Genomic DNA, 23,778 nt, shown 5'->3' with positions numbered 1-23,778 from the left:
TAGAGCCCAAAATCAGTACACGTAAACCCTTGCATTTATTTAAAAGGTTAAAATTATTTATTTAATTTTAAAATTATTTTAGCGATCCATGATTTATGATCTTTGCATTATTTAAATTATTATATGTTTAAGTAATGCATGTTAAAACATTTTCTTGTGTTGTATGTTTCAGGCGAATATTCTACGCGGGATCGGGAAAAGAGACCGGTGACGATTTAGGTCATTTTATGATTTAATGCATGTTAAAACATTTTCTTGTGTTGTATGTTTCAGGCAAATATTCTACGCGGGATCGGGAAAAGAGACCGGTGACGATTTAGGTCATTTTATGATTTAAATTGTGGTATTTTATTTCAAGATAAGGAGTTTGATAATTTATGGAATTTTAAGCATTTTAAAGCCTACTTTAATTTATTATGTGATTTTGAGATTTTAAACTTTTAAAGTTTATCACACGAATATTTTATTTTTAATTAGGGGATTTTAGTAAAATTAGTATTGGGTTAATATTTTAATTAGCATATTAATTAATTTATTAAGCAATTTTCTTCCTCTAATTAACTAAAACACACGCACACACACATTCTCACACACACACATACACGACACACACACACACTGAAACGTCTCGTGTTCCTTAGTTTAAAATGTACTAGAAATTTTTATTTTATTTTATTTTTTGTAACTCGGCCAACTCAAATAATACATGAAAATATATTTTTTTATAAAATATTTTTCACTTATTAGAATAAACCTCAATCAACTAGTATTTAAAACTTCGAGTGAAATTGTCGTAAAGTAAAATCGTCTACTGTTTTGCCAAGACTAAAAAACAATAAGTTTGAAAAGCATAGCACATACTAAACCTCTCAAAAAAAACCTCTCAAAGCATAAATAAAAATCAATAAAAATCTTTAACTTAAATCATAAAGCATAATGCAGAAATGTGGCGCTGGTCCTCGGGTTGTGTACACCTTCAGTCCAGTAGTATCACCCATCAAGACCTCCCTCAATACAACCTGCATCCATCACATCTAGTGAGTCTAAAGACTCAACACACCAAATCTTTGTAACAAATAATACATAATAAAACCACATGCACAGTGAAAATACATTTACGTAAAATAGCATTTTCGTGATATGCATAACATGAACCTCACCTTTACCCTTTTCCTCAATCATAACATGGCATAACCTTTTCATGATCATAGCATTATCTTTTTTTTGATTGAATTCAGATCGTTAATTGTGACTTTTCTGACGTGACATGACATGACATGAACCCCAAAAGGGTCGATGGTACCATCTACATGAAACCACAGTACTGGGCGGCGGGGACATCATCGACACAGGATCGTCAACTGAGCCTTGGCCTATTCTTGATCATAACCTCAAATCCTCAAATCCTCATAGTCACAATTACTTCACTTTCATCAATGTTTTCATGTTTTCATCACCTTATAAAATTATGCATGAATATATTTTCTTTTGAAACCAAGCATGCACCATGTATTTTAAATGTCAATTTTAATCATAAAATTTCATGGACATTTAAAATAAATCATAAATAAATCATGAACATCTCATAAACATTTAAAAATATACATGATATCATATAAATAACATTTAGGGCACTGCCATTACCATTATTAATTTTAGGTGTAAAAAGACTGTTTTACCCCTAATCGCGACAATTTACGTTTCTGAGCTTTTCTTGATTTCTTGACACTAACACGTCCCAAATAATTATTTAAGCTTAAATTAATTTTTCCATAATTTTATTAAGCTTAAAAAATCACACTTTTTCAATTATCTTCTCTTGATTATTTTAACGGGGTTTTAATCCCGAAAAATAACAAACTTTTAATATAAAATTCCTAAATTCAAAATTTAGTCTTTTATATTATTTTAGCCCTTATGGATCACGACCCGACCCCCCGTGAGCTGTTTCTCAATTTTTCTTTAATTTACAACCCTCATTTGACACCTAAACTTTGACCCCGAGCCAAGTTTTGATTTTACCGAGTTACACTCGGACCATAACAAACCAGAACTTGCCCAACATGTTAAATTAACCTACTGGACTCTAACTTTATCAAGAAACCCAACCAAAAGCCAAAAACGAAGGTCTCCTAATTGACCCCATGCTGGCCGAGACTTCCCACTTGCATGTACTCTTTGATTTGGTGTCTAGGGCCTATCCCAACGCCCCTGCCCTTGAGCCCACATGTTGTGTACCTCCTTAGGGACCCTAGTGAACCGCTCTTACCCAGCCCGTGCCCCACGCATCGAGCCCCTGGACCCCTGAAGCCTTGCGATCCTTGCACCCTTTCTGCTGTGCTCTCGGGTAGAGTCCTAGCGTGGCTAGGACTCTTTCCCAGCCCTGACCGTGAGTCCTAGCTTGGCTAGGGCTCCCCCTGACCCTTGACAGACCCTGATCGAGCCTTGGTTCAAGCCCAAAACCAAAACAACCCCTGGAACAAGGAACCCGAACCCCTAATTCTTGACAGCAGGTTCACGGTTTCTGTTGCTGTTGTTTCTCTTTTATTTTTCTTGTTCCAGCCGTGAGTTGTGTGGTGTGTGGGACTTCAATTTATAAAAAAGTTTCACATCAACCTTCCTAGACATCATGGCAGCCCTTTAACGTGAGTAACTCAAAGTTTTGAATCAAAATTCATGGGTTAGAACATGTATGTGCAGAAATCCGAGAATAACAAAGCCACTTTCATGATTTTCATGCACACAATTTCAAAACTATAATACGACATGATGGATGAGAAAAGGAAGATTTAGGCGTGCCTTTACGTCGTAAACGCACGAAATACCGATGGCGACGAAGAACGGAGAGAACCAAGGCTATCTACCCTTAAAATTTTGAAGGAAAAGCTTCCCAAAGCTTGTGCAAGTGCCGACTGCTGCTGCTGCCGAGGGAAGGGTTTTGTTTCTGATAATTCTTTTAGGCGGCGTGAGAGTGAGTGCTTAGTTTAGGGTTTAGATTGTTTTTTATATGCTAATCAATTTATTAATTAGACTCAAGGCCTAATAACCTCTAATTAAGCCCACTAGTGCAAGCTAGGCTTTAATTAAATTTATAAAAGCTTAAAAAAACGCTTTCATAAAAGAAATTTTGTGAATTAAATAGCCGGACTGCTTACAAGATCGAATTTTAGTTGAAAACCCAACACCGATAAAATTTTTAGTCCCGGCGTATAAAATCACTCAAAAATTCCTTGCTTTCGAAAATATGAGAAAATCACCATCCCTTTATTAAATAACTAAAATTAATTATTTAATAAAACATTTTCACAATTTTCAGCCCTTGGTCTCCGTTCCTCAACCGTCACTTGAATAATCTTAAACAAATGCAATTTCATTCAGAATGGCAATAAAATCATAATAAGCATGTACGTCACATAATTAAACAGCCATTAAATTAAATTACTCATTTTTTTTTCATATTTTCTAGATTTACATGCAGTTGGATCACGTCGTCTTAATTTTGGACCTGACAATTCCTCCCCCCTTAAATAAAATTTCGTCCTCGAAATTAGAACTTACCGAATAACTCTGGATAGCGACTCAACAAGTCCCTCTCGGTTTCCCAAGTAGCTTCCTCCTCCGAGTGATTCAGCCACTTGACCTTGACCATCGGAATGACTTTATTACGCAGTCTCCTCTCTTGCCTTGCTAAGATTTGGACAGGCCTTTCCTCATATGTCATATTTGGAGTTAGCTGAAGAGGCTCATAATTGAGTACATGTGATGGATTATACATGTACTTCCGCAGCATTGAAACATGGAACACGTTGTGAACTCCTGAAAGTGCCGGTGGCAATGCCACCCTATAGGCTAGTGTCCCCATCCTCTTCAAAATATCAAACGGGCCTATAAATCTTGGACTAAGCTTGCCTTTCCTGCCAAAGCGCATAACTCCCTTCATAGGGGCTATTTTCACAAACACGTGGTCGCCCACTGCGAACTCTAAGTTCCTTCGTCTCTTGTCCGCATAACTCTTCTGTCGGCTTTGTGCAGTCTTCATTCTCTCGCGAATTTTGACCACAAGCTCAGCTGTCTCTTCAACGACATCCGGACCAATAACCCTTCTTTCCCCAACCTCGCCCCAATGAATAGGAGATCTACATTTTCTTCCATAGAGTGCCTCGAAAGGAGCCATCCCAATTGATGATTGGAAACTGTTATTGTAGGTGAACTCCACTAGAGGTAATTTCGTTTCCCAACTGCCTTGGAAATCGATAACACAAGCTCGCAGTAGATCCTCCAGAATCTGTATAACTCTTTCTGACTGACCATCGGTTTGAGGATGGAACGCTGTACTAAACAATAACTTGGTGCCCATCGCTGCATGCAGGCTCTTCCAAAAAGATGAAGTAAATCGCGGGTCTCTGTCAGAAACGATAGAAACTGGAATCCCGTGCAGACGAACTATCTCCCGAATATACAATTCTGCATACTGAACCATGGTGAATGTCGTCTTAATAGGTAGAAAATGAGCTGATTTCGTAAGCCGATCAACTATCACCCAAATGGCATTCAATCCTTTCACAGTCTTCGGCAATCCCACTACAAAGTCCATAGTGATATTCTCCCATTTCCACTCGGGAATAGGGAGTGGCTTTAATTTCCCCGCTGGTCTCAGATGTTCTGCCTTGACTTGCTGACAAGTCAAACATTCGGATACGAATCTCAAAATGTCTCCCTTCATGCCTGGCCACCAATACAACAACTGCAAAACTCTATACATCTTTGTACTGCCCGGATGAATGGAATATGGTGTGTCATGGGCTTCTCTCATAATAAGATCTCTCAAAGAATCGGCACTAGGAACCCATAGACGGTCTCGATAACAGACTAAACCATCCACCACTGAATATAAATTCCGGCCCTTGGCTTCATCTCTAGCTCTCCACTTTTGCAACTGCTCATCAGTAGACTGTCCGTCTCGGATTTTATCTCTCAATGTCGACTGGACTGATAATGTGGCAAGATTAGGGGCCTCGCCCCTAGCATATACTGCAAGCTCGAACCGCTGCATCTCGGACTGCAACGGTCTCTGAAGAGATAGGTGAGTAATAACTGCTGCTTTTCTACTCAATGCGTCTACCACAACGTTAGCTTTCCCCGGATGGTAGCTAATGTCACAATCATAATCCTTCACTAACTCAAGCCATCTGCGTTGTCTCATATTCAACTCCTTTTGGGTGAAGAAGTACTTCAAACTTTTATGATCGGTGAATATCTTGCACTTCTCCCCATAAAGGTAGTGTCTCCAAATTTTCAGTGCGAAGACTACCGCTGCAAGCTCAAGATCGTGAGTAGGGTAGTTCTTTTCATGGATTTTCAACTGCCGCGACGCATAGGCGATAACTCGATCGTTTTGCATCAGAACTGCGTCCAACCCAAGTTTAGAAGCGTCGGTGTAAAGAACGTACTCCCCTTGCCCCGATGGCATGGATAACACTGGTGCTGATATCAAGGCTTGCTTCAACTTGTCAAAACTGTCTTGACACTCGGGTCCCAAATAAAATTTGCATTTTTCTTTGTCAAGGCGGTCATAGGTACCGCTATAGATGAGAACCCCTGAATGAACTTGCGATAATAGCCAGCTAGCCCCAAGAAACTGCGAATCTCGGTGACACTCTTCGGCACTGGCCATTCTTTCACTGCCTCTACCTTACTTGGATCGACTTCCACTCCACAGCTGGAAATGATGTGGCCTAAAAATGCCGCTCTATCGAGCCAAAACTCGCACTTGCTGAATTTAGCAAAAAGCTTCCTGTCTAACAGTACTTGCAGTGCGGTTCTCAGATGGCGGCTATGCTCCTCTATGCTCTTGGAATAGATCAATATGTCGTCGATGAAGACAATAATAAACTGATCCAGATACGGCTGAAATACGCGATTCATGAGATCCATGAAGATCGCTGGCGCATTGGTCAACCCGAATGACATGACCATAAACTCATAGTGCCCATATCTAGTTCTGAATGCTGTCTTATGGACATCTGCTTCTTTCACTTTCAACTGATGGTATCCCGAACGCAGATCAATCTTAGAGAAAATCGATGCTCCTTGCAGCTGGTCAAATAAATCCTCGATTCTTGGCAGTGGATACTTATTTTTGATAGTGACCCTATTGAGCTCTCGATAATCGATGCACAGACACATACTACCATCTTTCTTTTTCACAAACAATACCGGTGCGCCCCATGGAGAGTAACTAGGGCGAATGAAACCCTTGTCTAACAAGTCCCGTATCTGATCTTTCAATTCTTTCATTTCTGCAGGTGCTAGACGATAGGGTGCTTTCGAGATAGGAACTGTGCACGGCATTAGATCAATAGAGAATTCCACTTCACGATCGGGCGGAATGCCAGAAACGTCCTCGGGAAAGACGCTAGGAAAATCTCTCACAATGTCCACATCCTCTAGCTTCTGACTGATAGGCTCATGTTCAGTAGTGACACATGCTAGATAAGCTGAGCATCCACGCTTAATAAGCTTCCTCGCACAAAGGCAAGAGATTATGTGCGGCATTTGCTTGTTCCTCGCCGCCTAAAAAACAAAAGGTTTACCACTAGGCGGACGGATAGACACTGATCGCTGCCTGAATTCAATCGAAGCTCCATTCACTGATAACCAATCCATCCCAAGTATAATATCGAATTCGGGCATAGAGAGCACAATAAGATCTGCCCGAACTACATCTTTGAATAAACGAAGCTCTAGATTCTTGACAATTTTAGACGTGAGCATCTGATCACCGGATGGAATCGAAACTTTGAAACCCAAACCCATATCTTGAGGAGTAATATTCAGTCTTTTGATGAAGGTTTCAGATATGAAGGAATGTGTAGCTCCTGAATCTAGCAATGCGTAGGTCGCTACACCAAGAATGATAATCCTCCCTGCGGTGAAAGATGTCCTTTAAATCTTTTCGAGTTGAAACTTAAGGATTTTACTATCATTAATTTCCCAAATTCATAAGAAGATTACATGTTGAGCTTAAGCATTTCATGAAAATTGTATCTTAGTCCTTACATTTTCGAATTTCATACATTCTAGTCCCCCAATTTTGGATAATTGCAATTTGGCCCTTAGGTTTTCGCATAATTTCATTTTAGTCCTTAAAACTTTCAAAATTTACCCTTAGTGCTCATGGTTTTCGGTAATTACCATGGAAGCCTTAATATTTCGATTTATTACATTTCGGTCCCTCAATTTCGGAATTTGCATCTTAGGCCTCAATTTTCGGTTTTTGCACAATAAACCCCCAAAGATTTCGGAAATTGCACCAAGAACCCTTGCCAAATTTTCGAAAAAAACCCAAAAATTAATCAGTTATGATATTCTTTAATTTTGGCCCTAAAACTTTTTATTTGGATACATCACATCCTTAACATAAAATAAGGCACAAAATTCATATCATTTTTTTAGGGTGCTAAAAAATCATAACTTAAACTCAACTAAGTAGGACATGCAACCTAAGTTTCACTAAGTTAAATCTTGTTTCCCCAAATCAATCCTAGTAACCAATTTAACATTTCATGCAAGGGTAGGCAATATAAAAATGTTAAATAACTAGGTTACCTGTGATAAGAGTAGTGTCTGCTTCTTCATCTGCTTCCTCAGCATTCATAACATAAACTCGTCCTGCTGTAGGTGCATTCTTCTTTGGGCAATCAATAGCCTTGTGCCCACTCTCCTTGCAATAGAAACACTTGAAAGAACCCCATTCACACTTGCCCAAGTACGGGCGATTACATTCCTTGCAAAGTTGCCTCTCAGCAGGCGGTGGTGCTCCCTGATTCTGTGGCTTCTGTTGTCCCCGATTTTTGTCTTGACCCTGGGGCTTTTGAGGCCCTTGAGGTGTAGATGGACCTGTATTCTGCCTCTTGTTTGGGTGACTGTTATTATTGTGCTGTTGCCTCTTACGCTGAATTTCAAAATCAATCTCCCTCAAAGCTTGCTCAGACCTGAAGGCACATGTGGTGGCAGCAGCATAATCTACTGGATGCATCATCATGACGTTGTTGCGCAAAGTAGGGCGAAGACCATCCATAAAGTGTCTAAGCTTTTCTGCAGGGTCTCTAGCAATAAGGGGCACAAAGTGACAGCCCCTATCGAATTTTTTCACGTAATCTGCAACAGACAAGTCTCCCTGACGGAGGCTCATAAAATCTATCTTCAGCCGGCCTCTAGCATCCGTAGTAAAATACTTCTCATAGAAAATTTCCTTGAATTGAGGCCAAGTAAGAGTAGCAAGGTTAACACCATGCTCGACCCCTTCCCACCACAGTGAAGCATCATCCCTAAGCAGGTAGGTGGTACACCTCACACGGTCGACATCACCCATATTCAGATAACGAAAATGTACCTCCAAAGAACGTATCCAGCTCTCAGCAGCAAATGGATCAGTGGTGCCAGAAAATTCCTTCGGCGCGAGCCTCCGGAACTGATCATAGATATCCTGTGGTGGCCTAGGAGCCTGCTGTACTTGCTTCTGCTGTAACTGGAACTGCAACTGCTGCTGCTGTAACTGTTGCTCAAATAAACGAGCCATTCCCTCAAGAGCTCGAGTAGCAGCATCTGGTGGTGGTGGTGGTGGTGGTGGTGGTGGAGGTCCATCCCCTTGGTTATTTCCTTGACGATTAACACTGTTTTCTTCTTGGTTTTCGATGACAGTGGCACGACGTAGAGGCATTTTATCTGAACGTTTTCCAAAATCTAACGTAACCAACATGCATTTAAATCCACGTTTTCTAATCATGTGACATATCGTGATTCATTTAGAAACATTAAGCATATAAGGCATAAATAATCATAAAACTCGTAAACATGTGGTGTAAGCATATCATTCACATAATCATGCAGGTAACAACATACTGAATCATGTAAATCATGTAAAAACTTACAAACTTGAGGCTTGACGACTGATATTTCTGGCGCTGATGGTGGCACAACCCTTTACAGGACCTTTGCTCTGATACCAACTGAAACGTCTCGTGTTCCTTAGTTTAAAATGTACTAGAAATTTTTATTTTATTTATTTTTTTTTGTAACTCGGCCAACTCAAATAATACATGAAAATATATTTTTTTATAAAATATTTTTCACTTATTAGAATAAACCTCAATCAACTAGTATTTAAAACTTCGAGTGAAATTGTCGTAAAGTAAAATCGTCTACTGTTTTGCCAAGCCTAAAAAGCAATAAGTTTGAAAAGCATAGCCCATACTAAACCTCTCAAAAAAAACCTCTCAAAGCATAAATAAAAATCAATAAAAATCTTTAACTTAAATCATAAAGCATAATGCAGAAATGTGGCGCTGGTCCTCGGGTTGTGTACACCTTCAGTCCAGTAGTATCACCCATCAAGACCTCCCTCAATACCACCTGCATCCATCACACCTAGTGAGTCTAAAGACTCAACACACCAAATCTTTGTAACAAATAATACATAATAAAACCACATGCACAGTGAAAATACCTTTACGTAAAATAACATTTTCGTGATATGCATAACATGAACCTCACCTTTACCCTTTTCCTCAATCATAACATGGCATAACCTTTTCATGATCATAGCATTATCTTTTTCTTGATTGAATTCATATCGTTAATTGTGACTTTCCTGACGTGACATGACATGAAATGAACCCCAAAAGGGTGGATGGTACCATCTACATGAAACCACAGTACTGGGCGGCGGGGACATCATCGACACAGGATCGTCAACTGAGCCTTGGCCTATTCTTGATCATAACCTCAAATCCTCAAATCCTCATAGTCACAATTACTTCACTTTCATCAATGTTTTCATGTTTTCATCACCTTATAAAATTATGCATGAATATATTTTCTTTTGAAACCAAGCATGCACCATGTATTTTAAATGTCAATTTTAATCATAAAATTTCATGGACATTTAAAATAAATCATAAATAAATCATGAACATCTCATAAACATTTAAAAATATACATGATATCATATAAACAACATTTAGGGCACTGCCATGATCATTACTAATTTTAGGTGTAAAAAGACTGTTTTACCCCTAATCGCGACAATTTACGTTTCTGAGCTTTTCTTGATTCTTGACACTAACACGTCCCAAATAATTATTTAAGCTTAAATTAATTTTTCCATAATTTTATTAAGCTTAAAAAATCACACTTTTTCAATTATCTTCTCTTGATTATTTTAACGGTGTTTTAATCCCGAAAAATAACAAAATTTTAATATAAAATTCCTAAATTCAAAATTTAGTCTTTTTATATTATTTTAGCCCTTATGGATCACGACCCGACCCCCCGTGAGCCGTTTTTCAATTTTTCTTTAGTTTACAACCCTCATTTGACACCTAAACTTTGACCCCGAGCCAAGTTTTGATTTTACCGAGTTACACTCAGACCATAACAAACCAGAACTTGCCCAACATGTTAAATTAACCTACTGGACTCTAACTTTATCAAGAAACCCAACCAAAAGCCAAAAACGAAGGTCTCCTAATTGACCCCATGCTGGCCGAGACTTCCCACTTGCATGGACTCTTTGATTTGGTGTCTAGGGCCTATCCCAACGCCCCTGCCCTTGAGCCCACATGTTGTGTATCTCCTTAGGACCCTAGTGAACGGCTCTTACCCAGCCCGTGCCCCACGCATCGAGCCCCTGGACCCCTGAAGCCTTACGATCCCTGCACCCTTTCTGCTGTGCTCTCGGGTAGAGTCCTAGCGTGGCTAGGACTCTTTCCCAGCCCTGACCGTGAGTCCTAGCTTGGCTAGGGCTCCCCCTGACCCTTGACAGACCCTGATCGAGCCTTGGTTCAAGCCCAAAACCAAAACAACCCCTGGAACAAGGAACTCGAACCCCTAATTCTTGACAGCAGGTTCACGGTTTCTGTTGCTGTTGTTTCTCTTTTATTTTTCTTGTTCCAGCCGTGAGTTGTGTGGTGTGTGGGACTTCAATTTATACAAAAGTTTCACATCAACCTTCCTAGACATCATGGCAGCCCTTTAACGTGAGTAACTCAAAGTTTTGAATCAAAATTCATGGGTTAGAACATGTATGTGCAGAAATCCGAGAATAACAAAGCCACTTTCATGATTTTCATGCACACAATTTCAAAACTATAATACGACATGATGGATGAGAAAAGGAAGATTTAGGCGTGCCTTTGCGTCGTAAATGCACGAAATACCGATGGCGACGAAGAACGGAGAGAACCAAGGCTATCTACCCTTAAAATTTTGAAGGAAAAGCTTCCCAAAGCTTGTGCAAGTGCCGACTGCTGCTGCTGCCGAGGGAAGGGTTTTGTTTCTGATAATTCTTTTAGGCGGCGTGAGAGTGAGTGCTTAGTTTAGGGTTTAGATTGTTTTTTATATGCTAATCAATTTATTAATTAGACTCAAGGCCTAATAACCTCTAATTAAGCCCACTAGTGCAAGCTAGGCTTTAATTAAATTTAGAAAAGCTTAAAAAAACGCTTTCATAAAAGAAATTTTGTGAATTAAATAGCCGGACTGCTTACAAGATCGAATTTTAGTTGAAAACCCAACACCGATAAAATTTTTAGTCCCGGCGTATAAAATCACTCAAAAATTCCTTGCTTTCGAAAATATGAGAAAATCATCATCCCTTTATTAAATAACTAAAATTAATTATTTAATAAAACATTTTCACAATTTTCAGCCCTTGGTCTCCGTTCCTCGATCGTCACTTGAATAATCTTAAACAAATGCAATTTCATGCAGAATGGCAATAAAATCATAATAAGCATGTTCGTCACATAATTAAACAGCCATTAAATTAAATTACTCTTTTTTTTTTTCATATTTTCTAGATTTACATGCAGTTGGATCACGTCGTCTTAATTTTGGACCTGACACACACAATTTCCCTTGAGCTTTCATTTTTTTAGAAGAAAATCTAGGGTTCTTGGTGCTCTCCAGCAGCCACCCTTCCCTCCATTATCAGCATCACTCTTCGATTTTTTTAGCAGCAAAATCGTCCCGGATCGGCTCTCGCATCTTTTCGCTTCGGTATTGCCGTATCGTGAGTTTTAAAGATTAAAGACATGTATATTCTTTCATTTTTGCATTGATCTTGTCATAGTATATGTTTTGATATTTATTGTGTGTAAAAATTCATGTTTTTATGCAAAATTTGAGCAAAAGATGTTTGGATCGCTTTTAAAACAATTTTTAGATCTCAAAAACCGAGTTTGCTGTCATTTTGAATCCTGTGAATTTTCGGTCGATTTTCTGGAAAGACTTTCCATATATAAAACGTAGTACTTTTTTATACCTTTGATTTGACAGTAAATTCGTAATTTTTATCAAGAAACGAGTGAGTTATGATCATTTTTGTAGGACTGCTCAAACTACGATGATATAAAACTATGTCCTTTATGTGTTCTTGAAAATTGTTTGTTGCAGGCTTCTTTGGGAACCGCCGGGTGATCACTGCTGCTTTTAGGTATATTGTGTATGGTGTTCAGATATATTTTGGTGCTTCGTTTCGTGTCGTTAAGCACTTGGTTGTATTAGAAGTCGTATTTTGTGTCGAAAATTCGTGTTATGGGTTGTGTTGCATTACATGTCGTGCGTCGTTGTTTTGGAGCGCTTGTGTGAGTTTGAATAATTGCTGTAGTGTCCTAGGATGGGTCTCGTTGCATCAGTTCGAGTAGAGTTTGCATCAATTTGTTCTTCGGGACCGAGTTTGCACAGAATTAGCGCCGCAACGCTCTATGGGGAGCGCCGCAGCGCCCGGACTTCGCAGGCCTAGCGTCGGCCCTTGGGGCGCCGCAACGCCACGACGCTAGTGCCTAGCGCTAGCGCCGTCGCACCGCATTACCTAGAGCCTAGGCACATGTTCAGGACTTTTAAACCACTATTTTAGGTCCATGTCTTTCATTGTTTGGGAAATGTTCACACATCATTTCAGGATTTGTTTCGGGGTTCGATGTCATGGTTTAGTACGATGAATAAATGTTGCGCGTTTTCTTAATTGCTTGCAAGTGCACAACGTCAATTTGTAATAAAATGTATTTTCGAGTTCAAGTGTCGATCCCACGAGGAGTATGTATTTAAATATATATTAATGCTTGCAATTAAAATAGTCTCAATTTTATTTAGAAAAATCAATTGACAGATTTGTTTGCACCAATAACTATATTGAAAATAAATTTAATTATATTATAACACCAAACTTTTTATAACAAATAATTATGGAATAAATTATCTAGAGGTCTGATTTCACGCAACTATCCACCATGTGTTATTTTGTGTAGCTATATTATAAATGTCCTTCTTATTCATTAGCCAAGAATTCTAAATTATCTACTCCCTCTCCCGAGTGTTAAATAGATATTAATTATCTAATAACGGATTGTAACATCCCCGTCAACAATCTATAATTAAATAACACAATAATCAATAACTTCTTTTAATGGCTTCAATAGCAATATATGTCCCCCCGAACTATATAAATACCATCGATGTATTTTTTCCTTTCTTGTTTATAAATTCCCTTTTCCAAGTGATAAATTATAAACATAAAAATCATTCAAGATATGACCATTAAACTGAAAACATTAAGATTGGAAAAATACAAATGAACAATAAGGAAATCTTATATAGCATAATTCATAAATCCCAACACATGGTTTCTAGTTTTGTTCCATCATTCCTCTAGAAATAAGAATTAGTTCATAATAAAAATAACATAACAACAATAAAACATGGTTTTAAAACAAGACATATCAAATAAAAATAAAGAAAGAAGACTTAGAACAAGATGTTGAAGTGCTATTCCGTCCCCGGATTTGTGCAAAAGAATTCTCAAGAACTTGATGAACTTGTTCTTTAATTTTTCTTCGGCAGCCTCCAATCCTTCCCTTGGCTCCCCCAATACCCTAGATGGTGAATAATAGAATCCTTTTATAGTCCAGACAAGCTTCCCCCGCAGCACACCATTTTCCTCTACTTTTATTCGAAGTCCACAAAGTTACAGATTTTTCGGACTCTGTTTTGCGAAGGACCGCGGGTGCGCTCATAGATGGACCGCGGGTGCGGTGATGTTTCAGGAAACTTTCATTCTCGAAATTCAGTGACCGCGGGTGCGGTATGACAGGGACCGTGGGTGTGGTAAGGCTACGGCCGAATCTTTTAATTTCTAACTTCAGGGACCGCGGGTGCGGTCCATATGTTACCGCGGGTGCGGTGTACTTTCGGCCACTTTATCTTTTGCACTACTCCAATTCAAAAATTTGCTACTCCAAATTCTTATTCTAAGCTTCCAAACTACAACAACAAAAACAACAACAAATCACATAAAACCTGCTCAAGAATCACAAAATTCCAAGTTAAAAACAAGTAATAAAAGTACAATAAATTGCACTTATCAAACTCCCCGAAACTTAAGATTTTGCTAGTCCCGAGCAAAACAAAACAACACAAACAAGCAAGTCATGAAATATTTTAAAGAACTTGGCATCAAGATAAATTAACAACTCTTCATGCATTCACAATTCAAATCAATCCAACCACTTGTTCATCCGGATAAAATCATGCAATCGGTTAATTTTCTTAACTTTTAATCTCTTCAACTCATGTTTCAAAATATTCTCAATCGATTTCAATTTTTACAAACACAAATCAAGAGGTTTTTTCTGGTAAAAATTGGGTTCAAAGCAATATTCATTCAAGAAATGGATACCCAATAAATATTTGATGCAATGAGGTGTGTGTTAAATTGATCAAAATTCTTACTCAATGAAAGTGTTTATCGATTGTCCATAAGCTAGATCCTCCCAATCACTCTCCACTAGTATATTGGACAACTATGACTAGGTTAATAGGATTTTGAATGGTTGTAATGTTAGGCCTTGGCTCATGGCTACAAATGAAGATTAGGAATTCAAATAAGGGAGTAAGTTGAATTTTATCTCTTTTGCAAACTCCATTTTTTCTTTTATCTCCATTTTTTTTAATTCATTTCATCTCTTTTTCTCCCCTTTTTCTCCACCTTTTTCTCCAACTTCATCAATGTAACATCATTCATTTTTTTTCTTTTTCTTTTGTAGGAGAATTTTCATTTCTTCGATCCTTTGAATTCTTACTTCCCTTGAGAAGGTAGGAAATTAATGTTTAAGATATTCAACAGGGTATTAAATGTGGGATATTTGAAAGAACATCGAATGGGGGTCTTTGACACATATTAACGTGTGCCATTCGAATTCATTTAAGCTCAAAGAGGTGACAAATGATAAATTCTTTTTATTTGGTAGCTTGAAAGGCTCAATCGATCCAAAATCACCTAAATCATTCCTAAATCATAATTTGTCCGTATTTCGCCTCGAGTGATGTTTGGTTAGTTCTAGACAAAATCTCAATTCACCAACACAAAGTAGAATCTAATCATCGTGCAAATGGTGTCTCAATGCATCAACCAAATACATATATATTCAAAAGAAAAGTGTTTGGCTTCCAAGAAATTTCAAGAACACAATTCTTTTCTCATATAGGCTCAAGAGGGCTTCAAATGAATATTTATGAACAATATAAATAGACTCAAATAAAATCAAAGATGGCCTCAATCATATATGTGTTTGCAAAAATTTATTTCGATGTCAAATGAAAATCACATATTTGTATAGAAATTATAAGTCTCAAACTTACCAAATCTCATGATTGTTCTCTAAATTTTCCAAATTAATCGATTGACATGAATGTAATGCATGTCTTTTCTTCTTAATGCAACATTTTTCTTTTCTCATCATTGGCCATTTTAAATAAAAAATTTCATGACTATAAACACACAAGCAAAGAACTACAAAAATAAATAAACACAAAATAAATAAATAAACACTCAAAAGAAAATAAACACACAAAATAAAATAAAATAAATCAAATCTCCCCCAAACTAAAACATGTGCATCGTCCTCGATGTAAATAAGCATGAAAATTAGGAGAATACACATATCTCGGGCGACGACCGTCAGTGGTCATCACCATCCTCAACATCTTCGTCATCTTGTGGTGGTTGGAACTCCGGCGAGTGATATATGGGTGGCCACTGTGGAGGAGGTGGCAATGGATTGCCAGAGGTTGAAGCCGATGGAAATTGCTGAGCCAAGACAGATGTAAAATCCATCATATATCCCATAAATGTGTCGGTCCTAAACCGAAATGCATCCATTTCTTGGCGTTGATGTTGCATATCTTCTTCCAACTGGGTCAACCTATCTCTCCTATTTCGTTGTTGCGGTTCTGGTTGTGGTTCTTTGGTCGAGCAAAACTTGCACAGTGAATAGTCCCAAAATTTGTTTTATAAATGAAAGCTCGATTTAAAATATCGCAAGTGCACGATAGTCAAGTTATAATAAACGTAAGTGAATACGAGTATCGATCCACGAGGACTGCGTTACAATATCTTTATTTTCAAGTAAATTTCTTCAGCAACGATAGATTGAGTTGGTGATTAAACTAAAGTGAATTCAATAACTGAAATAATTAAAGTGCAAGAACAAATAATCAAGAAATCAATGATTAAATTGGATGAAAATCAAATGAGAGACGAATTTGTTGGGAATTATCAGTTCACCTACCACTCGTGTTTAAACAATTATACTCGACTTTTACTCGTGCCTTCGACGGAATTCCCTAGACTAATCAATATACTCTGTCGAGCTATATTAATACTAATCATAAACATGCAGTAATCAAGTATCCTCAATTATTTAACAGTTCACGATTGCATTACGTTCTATGGAACCCGCTAGCTTTCATCCAGGTGAATTATCACTATCGACACGTATCCAATTCCGTATATCTACTAAAATTGTAAATCCGTGGTCTATACTAATCGATCCTATTGTTAATTATTCTATCGAAATCATCAACAACATGAAATAATCAAAGGAAGTTAGCTAGACTTCAATTGAAATAAGAAAGCACAAAAGTATAAACAAATCACTCATAAAAACGTCGCTAAATAATGTTCAACAACGAGTACGGGGTAGGATCCCCTCAAATCCCAACAAATCTAGAGTTTAGCCACTAAAATTCATGCTAGAAATCAACAACAATCTAAGAAATAAAAACTGAGTAATTAAAATACTAAGGTTGACGATGGATGACGGCCACGACGCTTGGAAATCTCGATGTCTTCGAAATCTCTTTGCTCCTAGCCTTCCTCCCAAGAAAAGTGATGGAAAAATATGGTGTCCGACTGAAAAAACGGCGCCCAATCTCGTGTATTAGGTTAGGTGTAGAATAGAGTTCACAAAACTTGGAAACAAATCTTCTTTGATCTCGTCGCTCGCTAGGGCGACCACCTTTTACCGCTGGGGCGAGTGGTTCTCGAATTAAAATCCTTGGCCATGTCTCTGGTCTCGCTGGGGCGGTCACTTTTGACCGCCCTAGCGAGAGGTTCGCGCAAATGCTCCTCGGCTGGATTAAAATTCTCGCTGGGGCGGTCAAGATCTCTTCGCTGCTGTGCCAAATAAAATCCCACTTTTCGGTCCAATTCCTACAAAACAACCACAAAATACACGAGATCAGCCATATGCTAAATAATGATAGAAAAATGCTAAATTAAACTAAAACAAACTAATATGATGCATGAATGCGACTCGAAAACAACACTAAAAACACGTAAAAACGAGTCCTATCAACCCCCTCATACTAACCTTTTGTTCGCCCTCGAGTAAAATAGGTTAAAGCACGAGATTCTAACAAACTCAACAAACACAAAAAGAAAACTCAACCAAGAGAAAAAAAAAAAAAACACGAGTAAATGTCAATGGTGAGTTAACAACGTTTATGTTCATGCCTCAGTTTACTTTCCCATAACCAATCAAGTCAAATCGCAACCGAATACTCATTCTCATCTACACATAAATTTCGACACTAATTTGAACGTGTGTGTGTGTCATGATGGGTCTAGTCATTCGCACTTCAAATAGATCAATTATCAAATCATGCGAGTCACTCAATTAACACTTCAATACAAGTCTCACTAGCATGCATCCCCGTGTCCATTCATCACTAGCCACAAATTGAACTTTATTCAGCTTTTAAGTACAGATAAGGGTGTCGAAAAGAAGGAAAATAAGCTCAAGTGGCTAAAAGTTGGGAGTACACCGATCATTTTCATTGTGCAATCGTCAAGACTTTTCGTCTGACTTTCCTCGTCTCCTTACATCTCCAACTTTTAGCCTAGGAATAGAATTTCATTCCTTTTATTTCGGCTCCCCCTCACCTTACATCTCCTTCTTTTTTTTTTTTTTATATTTTTTTAATTGCACAATTTTCACACATGTACTCCCTAGGCTAAGAATATAATACTTTGGATCACGGCTGGTTAGGAGTATGACATTGTAATTCAGTGCAATGGAAAAGAGGTAAATGTAAAGTTCAAGGCAAATCAAATTTTCTCATTCAAGGTCCCAATTAGCGACTTGTTTTCACGGGTTTACATGCCAAATCAACTCATAAATGGTGCCGTTCAAGCTAACCTCACAAAATTTTCAAATTTCACCCTTATTCCTACAAAGTTCTAGTCCCCACACATGTGTGCTTAAAAGGTTCAAATTTTGTACCAAAATTCATGCTTTAACAATCAAGAGTATCCTTCACGACATGACCCAATCAACTCTTTTGTAGCCTATCAATTCAAATCATCATTGGCTCATAAACGATGGCTTCTCACCATAAACGACACCCAACAAAAGAAACCAACATAAACGACACCAAACAACAGAAATGCAACGAAACTAAACCAATTAACTAAACAATCAAAACAATAACCAATTAACTAAACAACCAAAACAATCTACCCACCCCCTCATACTAGAGTTGTGCCATGCCCTCATAGCACAAAACGAAACAAAGACTAAAAACATAAAAACGAATGAATGCAAATGCAATGACAAAACAAACAAAATAAAAATAAAAAGAAAGGGGAAACAGTGAACTCCCCTGATCAGAACTCCTCATCCTCGTCATGCTCAGGTGGTGGGACTCCCTCGTCAGCTGGTGGCGGCATAGGATAATGGTACTGGAACTGGAAGGGTGGCGGGTATGCGGGTGGTGGTGGCAGGCCGGATGTGTCGATGCCCAAATGCGTTGAGATCCCCTGTACCAAGTACTCGACGTTCTGAATATGAGCTTGATTGACGGCCTGATACTCAGTCTGGTAAGTGGCCCAAGCGCCCAATTCGTTGATGCGATCTCGCATGGCACGGCGGCGTGGCTGCGGAGGAGGCAGTGCATGTCCTAAAGCCGGAGGTGGTTGAGCTGCGCCCCCATACTCGAAAAATACATCCTCGGGCAGCTCTGCCTGCCTCTTCTCCCTCTTGGATCGATAAAGAGCGTCATCAATAGCTCTCATCGGTGGTAGCCACTCATCATCATCGGCAAATATCACCCCCGCTCGGGCACATAACTCAGTCACGATCGTCGGAAAATAAAACGCCAAATTGCTGCTGTGTATGCACATGTTGAGCTGTCCAAAGATGAGTCTGCCCACATCAATCGCCATCCCAGTCTGGATGGCATACAGAACAACCGCCCGCTCACGCTGGACATCACTCGTATGCCCGACCGGCATCAATCTCTTAGATAGAAACGCATACCACATTGCCGCGTCCACTCTCAAAAATTTTTCAAGAAAAACCGTATACGTCCCCGGCTGTTTCCACGTGGTGCCCGGATAGCAGAGCGTGCGAATAATTAAATCATAGTCCGGGTTGAGCACCCACGCCTGAAACTCAGAGTCATCGACCGACGGTAAACCCAGCAAGTCATTGATAGTTCTCGAATCATACGGGACTAGACGCCCCCGCACAGATGCCTTAGGCTCACTCTGCTCCGGAGCATTGGCATAGAATTCACGCACAACCGGAATCACCGCGGCATTCGGTTGTGCTAAGAAATTACTCCACCCTCGTCCCTCTACTAAGACTTCCGGAAAATCACTAATAACAGATGTAGTAAACCCTCGCTCAGGGATTGGTTTTCTATGTAGTTTAGCATGCTCAAACCGCTCCCGAGCTTTCTCATTAACAAAATTAGACGGAGTCGAACGAGAACTAGAGGCACAGTGAGTTACCTTAGACCGTTTAGGTGCCATGTCGAGATGGGAGTGCAAAGAGTCTGAAGTCGCCGGAAAATTTTCGAAGTTCGCCGGAATCCTTGGAAGATGACCGGAGTAGAAGAAATTGTAGTGTAAACGCGTCCCGGTGGAGTGTAGCAACCAAGATCGAGTCTTTTCCTGAAAATATCACAAAACAAGAAGATTTGAGCTTCAAAGACGGAGGAGGCGCCGAAAATCGAGAAGGGAGGCGAGGGTTTGCGAGTGGGAAAGAAAAAAAACGCGACGCAGCTTTTTAAATATGCGCGACTCGCTAGGGCGGTCAAAAGTGTCCGCCCTAGCGAGTGGTTTTCGGTGACAGACTGTTTGAAAAATATGAGGGCGCGCTGGGGCGGTCAAAAGTGACCGCCCTAGCGAGGAGTGTTCGCCAGGAAAACCAATTTTTAAAAAAATTCACTCGCTGGGGCGGTCAAAAGTGACCGCCCGAGCGAGGCTTTCTCGGTGGCTATGTTTTTGAAAAAAAACGACGTCTCGCTGGGGCGGTCGGTTTTTGACCGCCATAGCGAGATACTCTCGAAAAAATAAATAAGAACAATGAATGCCATGCCATGCAACTACCTAAATGCAAATGATACGATGAAGGAATAAAGGAAAAAGAATGAAAAGGAGAAGAAGCAGTTCTCAATTTATAGTCTAGAGCTCGACTTTTCACCCGTGTCCTCAACGACTGTCATGGAGCCGAGTGACTCCAATTTGTGGCTCAATTGTGCCACCAATATAGTGCTTTAATCTTTGGGCGTTCACAGTAAACGTCCCTTCCTTGCCATCATGCAACACCACTGCACCTGATGGGAACACCTCGGCTATGATGAATGGTCCTGACCATCTGGACTTCAGCTTGCCCGGAAAAAGTCGCAAGCGAGAATTGTATAACAGCACCGCCTCACCCACTTTGAACTCCCTTCTTACAATGTGTTTATCATGGGCTCGTTTGGTGCGTTCCTTGTAAGATAGTGCAAGATCATACGCTTTTCCTCGAAACTCGTCTAACTGATTCAACTGCAGCAACCGTTTTTCACCTGCAGGAGCAAAATCAAAGTTTAGTGCCTTGGTCGCCCAGTATGCTCTATGCTCTAATTCTACGGGTAGATGACATGCTTTACCAAAAAGTAACCTATATGGTGTAGTGCCTATAGGTGTTTTAAAAGCAGTACGATAAGCCCACAAAGCATCATCTAACCGAATGGACCAGTCTTTTCTATTCACATTCACTGTCTTCTCTAGAATCCTCTTAATCTCTCGATTGGACACTTCAACTTGTCCACTAGTTTGGGGATGGTATGGAGTGGAAACTTTGTGGGTGACACCATATTTGCCCAATAGTTTATCAAAAATTTTATTGCAAAAGTGGGTGCCACCATCACTTATGATTGCACGTGGTGTACCAAATCGATTAACAATGTGTTTCTTCAAAAATTTTAACACCACTTGTGCATCATTCGTGGCACAAGCCTCTGCCTCCACCCATTTCGACACATACTCCACTGCCACCAAAATAAATTTCTTTGCAAAAGAAGCAGGAAAAGGACCCATAAAATCAATCCCCCACACATCAAATATTTCACACTCAATAATATTATTCAAAGGCATCTCATGACGGTTAGAAATATTACCTGTGCGTTGGCATCTATCACAATTGAGAACATACAAACGAGCATCCTTAAAAAGAGTTGGCCAATAGAAGCCACATTCAAGTACCTTAGATGCCGTCCGTATGGGTCCAAAGTGACCACCTACCTCACGGTCATGGCAGTGGTTCAGAATTTGACTGGTTTCCTCCTCCGCTACACATCTCCTTATCATGGCATCTGCACAGATCTTAAACAAAAATGGTTCCTCCCAAAAATAATATTTCACGTCAGAAAAGAATTTCTTTCTTTGGTGAAACAATAAATTTGGGGGAGGTGTGCCAGTGACAAGAAAATTTGCAACATTGGCATACCAAGGGCACGCATTCACCTCAAACAATTGCTCATCAGGGAACCAGTCATCTATATCAGTATCAACGCCATTAATTCTAACATCCTCAAGCCTAGACAGATGATCAGCAACCACATTTTCTACACCCTTTTTATCTCGAATCTCGAGATCAAATTCTTGCAATAGTAAAATCCACCTAATTAACCTAGGTTTCGCATCTTTCTTAGCAAGCAAGTATTTTAGGGCAGAATGATCTGTATACACAATCACTTTAGACAGAACAAGGTATGAATGAAATTTCTCAAAAGCAAATACTATAGCAAGTAATTCCTTTTCAGTAGTAGCGTAATTCAATTGAGCATCATTTAAGGTCTTACTTGCATAATAGATGGTATGAAATACCTTGTTCTTCCTTTGACCTAGCACCGCACCAACAGCTGTATCACTAGCATCGCACATCACCTCAAATGGTAACTCCCACTCAGGGGCAGTCAGAACAGGTGCTGTCACCAAGCTCTCCTTGAGTATTTCGAATGCCTGCAGACAAGTAGAATCAAACTTAAACTCAACATCTTTCATCAACAAAGAGGATAAAGGCTTAGCAATTTTAGAAAAATCCTTAATAAAACGCCTATAAAAACCCGCATGGCCTAAGAAACTTCTGACTCCCTTTATCGATGCAGGTGGTGGTAGATTTTTGATTACTTCCACCTTGGCCTTGTCTACCTCGATTCCATTCTCCGACACCTTGTGTCCTAACACAATCCCCTCTTGCACCATGAAATGACACTTCTCCCAATTTAACACCAAATTGCTTTCTTCACATCTAATAAGCACCAAGTTTAAATTCTCTAAACATTCATTAAATGAAGAGCCAAAAATGGAGAAATCATCCATAAAAACTTCAAGAAAATTCTCAATCATGTCATGAAAGATAGCGGTCATGCATCTTTGAAATGTAGCAGGTGCATTGCATAGACCAAAGGGCATACGTCTAAACGAAAAAGTACCATAAGGGCAAGTGAAAGTAGTTTTCTCTTGGTCCTCGGGTGCAATTTTGATTTGATTGTATCCCGAATATCCATCCAAAAAACAGTAAAATTCATGACCGGCTAATCGTTCAATCATTTGATCAATAAATGGCAACGGAAAGTGATCTTTACGGGTTGCATCATTTAATTTCCTATAATCCATGCACACACGCCAACCCGTAACAGTTCTAGTGGGAATCAACTCATTTTTTTCATTGGTAATAACAGTAATCCACCCTTTTTCGGCACACATTGTACAGGACTTACCCACGCACTATCAGAGATAGGATAGATAATACCTGCATCCAGAAGTTTGATCGTTTCAGCTTTTACTACCTCTTGCATCTTTGGATTGAGTCTCCTTTGAGGTTGTGCTAGGGGTGAGTATTTATCCTCCATCAGAATTTTGTGCATGAAGATCGAAGGACTTATCCCCTTGATGTCCGCAACTTTCCAAGCGAATGCTCCTCTATGCTCCTTAAGGACTCCTAAGAGCTTACTCTCCATATCATCTGTCAAAGAAGAGGAAATAATAACAGGCAGTTTATTATTTTCTCCTAGATATACGTACTTGAGATGTGGAGGTAGTGGTTTGAGCTCCAAAGTAGGTGGCTCCTCTAGGCTCGACTTTTGAGGCATTAAATCTTTTCT

The sequence above is a fragment of the Primulina eburnea genome, chromosome 11, assembly GCF_022965805.1.
Source record: "Primulina eburnea isolate SZY01 chromosome 11, ASM2296580v1, whole genome shotgun sequence".
NCBI classification, from domain to species: Eukaryota; Viridiplantae; Streptophyta; class Magnoliopsida; order Lamiales; family Gesneriaceae; genus Primulina; species Primulina eburnea.
This window is presented reverse-complemented; position numbering follows the sequence as displayed.